We start from the raw sequence: 12,127 nt of genomic DNA, 5'->3' as shown, positions 1-12,127 counted from the left end.
ACCTTAAGCATAATAAAGGGAATTTACAGTAAGCTGACAGCCAATATCAAATGAAATGGAAAGAAACTCAGAGATTCCACTAAAATCAGGAAGAAGACAAGGCTGTCAACTCTCCACATATCTATTCAATATAGTACTTGAAGTCTTAGCTAGAGGTCAAACTTTCAATACTTGCAGATGATATGATAGTATACATAAATGACCTCAAACATTCTACCAGGGAACTCCTACAGCTGATAAAACACCTTCGGTAATGTGGCAGGTTACAAGATTAACTAAAAAAATAACCAGTAGCCCTCCTGTGTACAAATGATAAACAGGCTGAGAAAGAATGAACCCATTACAATATCCACAAATAATATAAATTACCTTAGGGGTAACTCTAACTAAGCAAGTGAAAGTCCTATATGACAAGAACTTTAACTCTCTGAAGAAAGAAATTGAAGAAGATATCAGAAAATGGAAAGATCTCCCATGCTCATGGATAGGTAGGATTAACATGGTAAAAATGGCAATCTTACCAAAAGCAATCTACAGATTCAATGCAATCCCCAACAAAATCCCAACACAATTCTTCACAGACCTGGAAAGAACACTCAACTTTATATGGAAAAACAAAAAAAACAGGATAGCTAAAAACAATCCTGTATAATAAAGCCACTTGTAGAGGTATCACCATCTCTGACCTCAAGCTCTACTATAGAATTACAGTAATAAAAACAGCTTGGTATTGGCATAAAAACTGACATGTGGACCAATGGAATCTAAGTGAAGACCCTGACATTAATCCACACACCAATGAACACCTGATTTTTTACATAGGAGCCAAAATTATACAATGGAAAATAGAAAGCATCTTCAACAAATGGTGCTGATATAACTGGATATCGACATGAAGAAGACTGCAAATAGCTCTCTATCTATCACCATGCACAAAACTCAAGTCCAAGTGGATCAAAGACCTCAATATAAATCCAGTTACACTGAACCTGATAGAAGAAATAGTAGGAAGTAGTCTTTAGCACATTGGTACAGGAGACTGCTTCCCAAATATAACACCAGTAGCCCAGACACTGAGAACAACAATTAATAAATGGGACCTCCTGGTAAAGAACACAGTAAATAGGGCAAAATGACAGCCTACAGAATGGGAAAAGAACTTCACCAACCCCACATATGACAGTGGGATGATCTCCAAAATATATAAAGAATTCATGAAACTAGACATAAAAAAACAAAAAAAAAATCCAATTTAAAAATGGGCTACAGTGATAAACAAAGAATTCATAACAGAAGAATTCCAAATGGCCAAATGACATTTAAGGAATTGCTCAACATCCTTAGTCATCAGGAAAATACAAATCAAAATGACTCTGAGATACCATATTACACCTGTCAGAATAGCTAAGATCAAAAACACTTATGAGTGCTTATGTTGGAGAGGATGTGGAGCAAGGGGAACACTCCTCCACTGTTGGAAGTGCAAGCTTGTACAGCCACCTTGGAAATCAGTATAGCAGTTTCTCAGAAAACTGGGAATCAATCTTCCTTATGACTCAGCTATACCACTCTTGAGTATATACCCAAGGAATGCCCAATCATACCAGAAGGACACATGCTCAACTATGTCCATAGCAGCATTATTCCTAATAGCCAGAACCTGAAAACAACCTAGATTCCCCCAACTGAAGAATGGATTAAGAAAATGTGGTACATAAACAATGGAATACTACTCAGTAATGGAAAACAATGTTATCATGAAATTTGCAGGCAAATGGATGGAACTAGAAAATATCCTGAGTGAGATAACCAAGACTCAGAAGGACAAACATGATATGTACTCACTCATAGCTGGATACTAGATATAAAACAAAGGATAACCAGACTATAACCCACAACTCTAGAGAAGTTAGCTAAAAAGGAAGACCTGAAGAGGAACAAAGGGATCTCCCTGGGAAGGGAAAATAGATTAGATCTCCATGCATAAACTGGGAATGAGGGGTGGCCAATGGAGGGTAGTGTATGGGGGATGAGAACATCAGGCTTATCTCATGGGTGGCTCTAAACCATGTCATATTGACAATCAATCGGATACTAAGTGATTAACAATAACAACTAATAATAAAATGAACAAATATAGCAGTATTGTTTTGTAAAATTCCGAGCCTTGCTGCCTTTATGTTTTGGAGGCTTTATTAAATAAAGAGTACCTTGAAATAGTTTGATATTGTTGCACTTGCTTTTGCAACTGAGATGCCTACTAAGAGGCCAGTAGAAAATTCAGTGTGGTCAGACTGTACAAAAAGTCAATTCATGTCCCAGGAAGGGTGAAATATCATTATACATTTTAGAAAGGTACACAAATGAAAGATTATGACCTTGTGTATTTCTGGAGTTTTCCATTTACTATTTTCCAACAAAAATTGATTTTTGAGTAACTAACAAAAAACAAATTGTGGACAAGTCAGAGACTACTGTGGTTCTCAAACTCAAACTCTTTGCTATTATGACTATTTTCCCTGCTTAAGTATCAAAGACCCAGTAACAAGTTAGTGATATTTTTCTTCATTTATTTTTCCATAGCAGAAATTAAACCTGGAAGTTTCCAAATAGTTATAAATTTGTTTTATATTAACAACAGTGCACATAAATAACATATTAGAGGTGAAGCTTTATATTGCAAATAATATATTTAGTAAGGACATCATACTCTGTAGATACTTGCTCAGCTATCCATTGCTGTTCTGATTACAAGAGCTAAGAAATGAAAGCAACCTAAATGTCCCTCAACTGATGAATATACAAGGAAAATGTGGTATATATACACTATGAAATGTTGTTCAGTTGTAAAGAAAAATGAAATCATGAACTTTGAATGTACATGGGTAACACTAGAAAAGATCATATTGAGTGAGGCCACCCAGACTCAGAAAGACAAACATCACGTTCTCTCTCACCAACATGACTTCCTAAAGATGAGTTGAACAATGACAACAACAGACATCCTACAGTAGACAGAAGGACAAATGCATGAAACCTCAATCCTATACAAAAAACTACTGACAGCTAAGGAATGCTGAGAGTGGGAGAAATAGTCCTCATCAAGAAAAAGCACACCAAATGGTTATATAATACCAATAGTCAGCCCAGAAAATAAACATACAAGTAACATTATGCAGGTTAAATAGGTTATATTAAGTAATATATTTGTATGCACATATACATTTATGTATGTAACAATAATTGGTAAAAAATGGATCATGAATTTGAAAGAGAGCAAAGAGCAGTCTATGGAAGGGTTTGGAGAGAGGAAAGGGAAGGGAGAAATCATGAAATTATATTATAATCTCAAAACAAAAGAAGTAATAAAAACAAATATTAAAAGAACTGGCTTTGTTTTAAAATTTTTCAGATACGTTTAGTTTATGGATTCATAGGAAATGAAAGCTTCTACTTTTTTCTATATTTAATAAGCTGTAATATGGTATTAGAGTAAACCTAATATTGAAAAAATATGTAGAAGGAACAAAGAAGAATATTTTAGCATGTCCAGGAAATTATGGCTGTTTTTGATAATACACCAAAATTTGAGAAATAGTATTTTTCATTTTATTATTATTATCAATATCATTATTATTATTATTATATGTTCATGTATGATGTATGTATATGATGGTCACATATGTTCCATCTTACTCCCCATATTATGATCTTTTCTCATAGCTTATTTTCAATGTAGTACTTGAAATAAAGTTATCACTTTTTATATTTAAATAAACAGAGATAATTTTATCTACTTATACATATGATTCTGAAATTCATATTCTTGTCCACTGGGAAATATTTGTTCTCTAAGTTTCCACCATTAACATTTCATTACATTATAAAAATGTAATTCATTTCTATCAGTATCAGTTTGCCAGGAAACTTTGTAATATTGAAAATCCATTAAGCTTATGGTGGCAGATAAAGTGAACCTCTGAATTTCACTTGAAAACTTCTGTTTTATCGTTGAAAAATGCAATTTTTTTGCTGTTTGTTTTCTGAAGTGATAAGCCCACTTTGCTCATTTCCAGGTTAATATCTGATTATATTTTTAGATTGAAAAACCATAGCTTTTTTACACAAATTTCTAAACAGTCTTATTAAATAAGAAACACAGAGACAAATATAGGGGTGAAAGCCATAGGGATCAGAGGAAAAGTTAGAATCACCAGTTAAACTTAGCTCACCATGCTGCTGTATCTTCCCAAGTGAGAGAGCTTCTTCCTGTCTAACCTATGCTTTTATTGCCTTGCTGTTCTGCCCTCTCATTGGCTCTTAGCCCAGCCACCGCACTTCCTTGTCACTACCTGTCTATATAGACCTCCAGGTCTCTATGGTTGGTACTGGGATTAAAGGCATGTGTCACCATGCTTGGCTGTGTCCTTGAATACACAGAGACTCTGCCTGCCATGTGATCAGATTAAGGGCTTGTGCTACCACCACCTGACTTTTGTTTACGGATGGCTATCTATGTCCTCTGATCTCCAGGCAAACTTCATTTATTAACATACAAATAAAATATCACCACATTTCAGTACAAATAAAATATCATCACAGTTTTTCTGTCAGGTTTCCTTTTAAAGGGAAATATTTTTTTTTCATGCAAAATTCACTAATTTAGTTTGGTTGTGTAAGAGTTGTTCCTCCAAAGAGCCACTACTCTTCAGAATGCATGAGATAGACTTCATATTTGTTTCATTTTAAGAGAAAATATTGAGAATTTATGGCCTCAGGGCATGAAGTTAAAAATATATTTACTGTCTCATCAAAGATATTTTTAAATATGAATTTCTCCTGAAAAAGGCAATGTTGACTTGTGTAAATTTTAACACTATAAAGTATATAGAAAATCTTTGTATTACCACATGAATTCTATTGACCAATCAAATCACTTGCAAAGTATCAGTGACCTCTATAGGGCACTGCACTTTGAGAACCCCCTCCCTGCCCCCAGTAAAGCAATTTTCTTAACATCAGTGAAATTTTTAAATAATAGGCTAAGAAAAAATTGACCCTTATCTTAAGGTACAGATGGCCTTAAACAACTATTACTAGTATATTTTGTGGAGATGCTACAGTGTGTTTATATCTTAATGATGACAACCCAGTATAATCATGGGACTGGACTAGGCCCTCTGTGTGGCAAGACAATTGTGTGTGCAGCTTGCTCTGCTTGGGGTGGTGGTGGGACATGTGGCAAGACAATTGTGTAGCTTGATCTGCTTGGGGGAGGGGGCCCTGGTGGTAGAATCAGAATCCATCCTTGGTTCATGAGGGGTTTTTTTGTAGCCCACTACCTATGATGGGATAGCTTGTGCAGCCTTGAGGCAGGGGTAAGGGCTTGAACTTGCCTCTACTGGATGTGCCTTCCCATTGGAGGCCTTGCCTTTTTGTGGGGGAGAGTCAGGGTAGGCTGGCGGTGGGCGGGGGATGGGGAGGCTGGCAGGGCGGGAGGAAGCAAGAGGGAATCTTTGATGTGTAACATGAATGAAAAATTTTATTTTTCTTTTGTCTTTTTTATTTATTTATTTATTTATTTATTTATTTATTTATTTATTTATTTATTTATTTATTTTGGTTTTTCAAGACAGGGTTTCTCTGTGTAGCTTTGCGCCTTTCCTGGAACTCACTCTATATCCAAGTCTGGCCTTGAACTCACAGAGATCCTCCTGCCTCTGCCTCCCGAGTACTGGGACTAAAGGCATGTGCCACCACGGCCCGGCTGAAAAAACTTTCTCAATAAAAAAAATGTAAGTCAGAGCATAAGTTTGATGGTAGACTAATGGCCATGAATTACATGTATACTTATATATCTAATGACATCAATTTTTATAATGGATTGTCTTAGTCACTGTTAGATTACTGTGAAGAGACACCATGACCAAAACAACTTTTATAAAAAAGATAATTTAACAGGGGACTTGCTTACAAGTTCAGAAGTTTAGTCCATTGTCATCATGGCAGCATTCAGGCAGGTGCTGGAGCAGTAGCTGGGAGCTACATCCTGATCCCTAGGCAGAGATAGGGAGTGTTTGAGCCTGGGCCTAGCATGGGCTTTTAAACCTTAAAGTCCACCCACAGTGACATACTTCTTATAAGGCCATACTTATTCTAACAAGGATACACTTCCTTGTCCTTCTCAAATAGTTCCACTGTCTGATAACTAAGCATTAAAATACATGAGCTTATGGGTGCAATTTTTATTCAAACAATCACATAGATAGAGAATTATTTACTGAATTATCTTCTTATTGTTATATTTTTTTTTCATTTTGAGGTGAAAATATGTTTCTACATAAATCACTGTATGTCTGAAAATTTCTAAATGGAACAAATTTAGTAGGCCAGGTCAAGGCTAGTTTAACTTCATGAATATTATGTACAGAACTCCTAAATCTCTGGATTATTGAACAACCAATGTGTTATTTAAAGGTAAAGAGAATGTCTTCTGTTTTATAAAATATAGAAAGATACATTAGATACATGTGGTTTTGAGAAGAATTGGCACATGTTTTGGGGTTATCTCGCTGATATCAAAATTGGAAATTTCAGTAAATGAGAAATATAGTAGATCAATATTTAAATAATTTAAGTTATTATGTTCCCTTATTTTAGACTCATTGTCCAAAGTAAATTTTTTTTTACTGAAAAGGTTAAAAAAAAAACAACAACCACAAAGGCACCTGTGACAGTTTAACAAGCCACCATAAAGAATTGGTTAATATATCATCTCAAAAACATCCTAAATGTCATTTTAATATATTTCTTTCAGTATTGCACTCTCAGTAAAAAAAAAGAAAGAAAAAAAGAAAAAAAAGAAAAAAAGCGAAAAGAAAAAACCCCGAAAATTCATACAATTTTACATAATGTAAAAAATAACTATTTACATTAACTCATTAAGTAATACATGGATTATATTTATTTAAATTTTGTGTTCCTCAATTATTTAAAGCCTAAGAAATATAATTTTGCCTGCTAAAGGTTTTTTGTTTGAATGGTTTGCTTATTTGATTTTTTTGTTTTGAGAATTTTATCATTTCCATCCATTTTTATCCCCCTCCATACCTTCCTTGTCCCTTATCCCACTTGCTCTCAAATTAATGACCGCTGTTTCTTTAATTATTTTGTATACACACACACACACACACACGAGAGAGAGAGAGAGAGAGAGAGAGAGAGAGAGAGAGAATATTACTGAGTCCATTTAGTGTGACTCATGTGTATATGTGTTTAGAGTTGGCTGAATAATTTTGGAGTGCTCAGATCATTGCAGCATGTAAGATTTTAGTGTTTTACCTTCAATCAAATTTTCTTCTCTTGGGGATTATACTGTTTTCCTAAAGAATTAATATTTAAGAGGAAATAAGAAGTGCCTGATTACTGACCAGAGCAGAAGTTTTTCATTTTAGCCAGCTTTTATAAGACCAGGTGGTAACCATGATTTTAACTTATTTGAATATGATGAGAAGTATTTGGAGATGAATAATTATATTTTAGAGAAGAATTTTTCCATTTACTTTATCGATAGCATTTTGCACTGTTGTAAGTTTAATTTACAATTTAAGTAATACATCCAGTAAGAAGATAGAGAAATGACCCATATGAGTATAATCAAACCTGTACGACTCTTAAAAATATAGACCTTCTTCATGGTGATAGATTTGAAGTCAGAATGCTTTCATAAGGAACATATAGCAAAGATGTAAGGATGGCCCAGCAGCTGAGGGAAGTCACGAGGTTAGAGTCAGCAAGAATATTTGTATGCCAGTCTTACAACAACTTTGAAAATTAATTCTGCCAACCACTTAATGAATTTCAGAAACATACTTTCCCAATAGAAGAAATTAGGATTGTGAAGGTCTCTGTGGCACACTAACCTAAAAATTTCTACTCATGATTCCTAAGCCATGAGATAATATGTATTATTTCATTTCTTAATATTTGTTTCATAGAATTATAAAATTGATATATGTGACACTTATGGCTCCTAATTACATTGTAAATAACTCTATTGCTTCTGGATAACAAATAAGACATGAGTATGATAAGAGTAGTCACCTTGAACAAATCTTTCCATCTTCCTAAACTGTCTACTTGATGCAGGAATCTGCCATCTTGGGTATGTATCACTGAGCAATAACAAGAACCTTGTTAAATTTGTTTCATACAAATCATTTCCCTCCACAACTGATCATTTTAAGTATGTGATCAACTACATATTCAAACCCTGTTATCTCCTAGGCAAATTCTGACCCCTACACTGTTTTTATAGGGTATTCTTAGGTTTATTTGCCCATTACTTCTCCAACCCTTAATGTTTCATATCAATAATTCTCCATCCAGAAAGACACCTCCAGTTTATCTTTTAGCTATAAATCTCTTTGTCTCTATTCAGTATTTGAAACTGAAACTGAGTTTCATTCTAAATTGAAATATCTTCACCCATTTGGATAAAGGTCTAAAATATTTTTTTCCATTTAACTATTGCCAAGTTCTGGTTTTCTTTTGACAGCTAGTAAAAGTAGGTTATGGCAGAATCTGTTCTTTCATAACATATGTTAAAAATCAAAGCATTTGTGGAAGAAAAATTTTTTATTCTTTACAAATGCAGCAAAATGGGGATCTAGTTAAGATTTAATGTTTCTTACTATTTCCAAAACAATGCAATTGTTACAGACAATATGGAAATATAGATAAACAAAAATTAGAAAAATTTACCTACAACTAATTTTAGTACAAAGATATGATTCATGTAAATATATTAGTATAAACTCTTAACCATATGATGTATCCATCTATTCATATATATGTAAGAAAAGTGGAAATATTTATTTTCTCAATGATTAAGGACTTACTATATGTGGGCCACAGGTCTTTGGCATTTACATATTACTTATTAGGCAGAGGAGTAGACAGAAAAAGATGAATACATGAAATTCATTCTAAGACAGATGATGGTGACATGTGCTATTTAGAATATGGAGTGACAAGAGGCTGCTTTTTTAATTCATGCAGTCAGGGAAAATTTCCCTTGTTGGGTAATATTTAAACAACAAACTGAGGGGAATTATGGAATAAGTCAGGCAGATTTATGAAGGAAGGCATTTCCAGACAGTGAGGACAAATGCAAATGTTCTTGGACACAAGTATGGGTGGCATATTTCAGGAATAAGGAGGCCTCTGAAGTTGAGATTATTGTTAGGAAGTGAAGAGAGATTAGAGATGGAAACTGATATGCAGCTAGGTAGCTAACCCACTTGGTCCTTACAAGCTATATTAAGGATCTTGAGTTTTGCTGTGTTTTTGATTGAGCATGCCTGAAATAGTTCAAGCAAGTGTCATCACAATCAGAGCTATGACCAAATTAATCACTTTCAAATATTGAGAAAAAGGTTTACAGAAGTCAAAACCACAATCAAACAGATAGAGTGGAGAGAATAGTAATAAGTTGAATTACATTGGTAACAGTTCAAGTGCTAAGGAGTGTTGAAATTATAAAAGATAAAACCAAGATGTTTTCTTTGTGATGAATGTGAAAGAAATAGATTATCAAAGAGTGGTCTCAAGTTATGGTCCCTTTTTAACAGGAAAAGTGAAGTTATACTTTATGGAGATAATGCAAAGAGACATAATTACAGGTGATAAAATAATGCCCAACTGACCTCAACCTCTAGATACATCTCTTGACCTCATCCCTTCAATATTTTCTCCTTCCCACTTTGTTCCAACATCTTCATGAGTCTTCTTAAGTGCAGGAAGAGAAATTTCTGGCAGACTGATTTTTATATCTGTCTTACAACAAGAGATCATGAAAATTAAGAAGATTGGATGATTAAATCAATAATTAACCAGTTATGTGAACATTCCTGTGATCAAGAGGCAGCATGTAGCAGCATGGAATTTTCCAAGCACCAGGGCTGACCACACATAAAAAAACAAGGTGATATCATTGTGGTTAGGTCATTGATAATCATTTTCCCAGTTGTATTTGTAGGATTAGGATTTTGGAGTTAGTAAGTGTGTTAGCCTTCTCTAAAAGAATAAAACTGATGAAATGGATATTTATTGGTATGGTAGCTGAAGACTAGATAGTTATAATTTTCCTTGTTTATGATAAAAGGTAAATTAGATATTAAACTTTAGACTCACAAATATGGGATAGATAAAACAATATTTTCTTTAATTTTGCCAAATATAAATAGGCTACATATTATAACTATAATTCTTGCTTGATTACTATTTTGTTATATGTAATTTTACTATGTTACAATCAAAACCTTCCTTTTTAACCAAGTGGTGGTGGTGCATGCCTTTAATTACAACACTTGTGAAGCAGAGGCAGGCAGATCTCTGTGACTTCGAGGCCTGCCTGGGCTACACAGTGAGTTCCAGGAAAGGCACAAAGCTACACAGAAAAAGCCTGTCTTGAAAAACCTAAATAAATAAATAAATAAATAAATAAATCTTCCTTTTTAATTAGACAGAAAAGGGGAAGCACTGTGTGGTGGTCTCTCTGTATGTAGGCTATGAATATGTGCTGCTACTATTGGATAATAAAGAAGCTCTTTTGGCCTATGGCAACACAGGAAAATCCAGCAGGGAAATCCAAGAGAGAGAAAAGGAGAAGATGCTGTGAGACACCCGGGGAGCAAGATGTAATAGAATACAGGTAAAGCCACGAGACACATAGCAATACATAGGTTAATAGAAATGGGTTAATTTAAGATGTAATAGCTAGATAGCAATAAGCCTGAGTTACATACCAAATAGTTTGTAATTAATATTAAGCCTCCATGAATCATTTTATAAAAACAGCTGCTGTCTGGGTGGGACTGAGCGGGACTGAGAAACTTCAGTCTATATAATTATTTTGTCTAATTATAGTAGATACGACTTGAACAAATAAACTCCAGAAGAAACAAATTTTGGGAAATTGTTTATTATTAAGAAAACATGTAGTCTTCTTCCACTTTATTGTCCATATCTCCAACTAGAATTGTAGGAAACTAAACTAAGGACAAGTTCGCACATTGAGAATGAAACAGTAAGAATTAGTGCATTCATGATGTTGAGTGACTTAACTAAGTGATGTGAAAGCCTACTACCAGAAGACTATTAATTGCTTGAAAAAAATATTTTACAAAAGAGTTAAGGGTGTCGTTATTGCGGCTGTATAAATCTTCAGCAATTCATGTTGGTTATATTTTACTTTATATTCTTTATGATATGATGGCATAGAAAGTGATGGGTTCAAGAATAGCAACTAAGTTTTATAGATGTAACCAACCATCTTATTAAATAAGAAACACAGAACCAATGCAAAAAAAAAAAGCCAAGAGGTCAGAGCTAAGAGCCTTGCCGCCTGCTGCCGCTAGCTTCTTAAGCCAAGAGACCTCTCGAAAAGGGACCTACTTCCTGTATGTTTGTCTTTATAAAGTCTTTCTGTTAGTCCCACCTATACTTCCTGCCTAGCCACTGGCCAAACAGTGTTTTATTTATTGACCAATCAGAGTAATTTGATATACAGACCATCCCACAGCATAGTTTCTTATTTGATACCCAGAGAGAAAATCAGACGTTGAACTAAAATGGCAAATGTTGGGAAACTTTCAAAACAATTTATGAATTTGGTCTTCTAAATCTTCTGTCTTTTCAAAATTGATAGTTTTGGCTTTGTATTGCCTTGATTTTCATTTCCTTTATGTTTAATTAGGGAATAATAATCATTAACATCCTTAGTATTTTCAACACTTATACTATTTTTTCACATTGAATATTCATAGTAGTCCTGTGTCATAAAATTATAATTATTCCAGTTTTACAGATATAGAAGTCTGAGCCATAGGAATGTTACATGCCCAAGATACAGAATTTAAAAGTGAGAAATATTGTAATTTGCTTCCAGGATTTTCCACACATAGAGAAGATATCTGAAACCTCATGGCATTATAATTTTCCTTTCTGTTAAGTAATTCTTCACTGAATTTGGTTTTTAAGCCTTTTCACTCCCCATATCCTGGCAACAGTGTTCTCCTAAGGAATAGTTAAAAAATGTATTCCAAGATTTAGTTACAGAAATCAC

This window comes from Peromyscus leucopus, chromosome X, assembly GCF_004664715.2.
Source record: "Peromyscus leucopus breed LL Stock chromosome X, UCI_PerLeu_2.1, whole genome shotgun sequence".
Taxonomy (NCBI): domain Eukaryota; kingdom Metazoa; phylum Chordata; class Mammalia; order Rodentia; family Cricetidae; genus Peromyscus; species Peromyscus leucopus.
The sequence above is the reverse complement of the archived record's forward strand: the minus strand, read 5'-3'. Positions refer to the sequence as shown.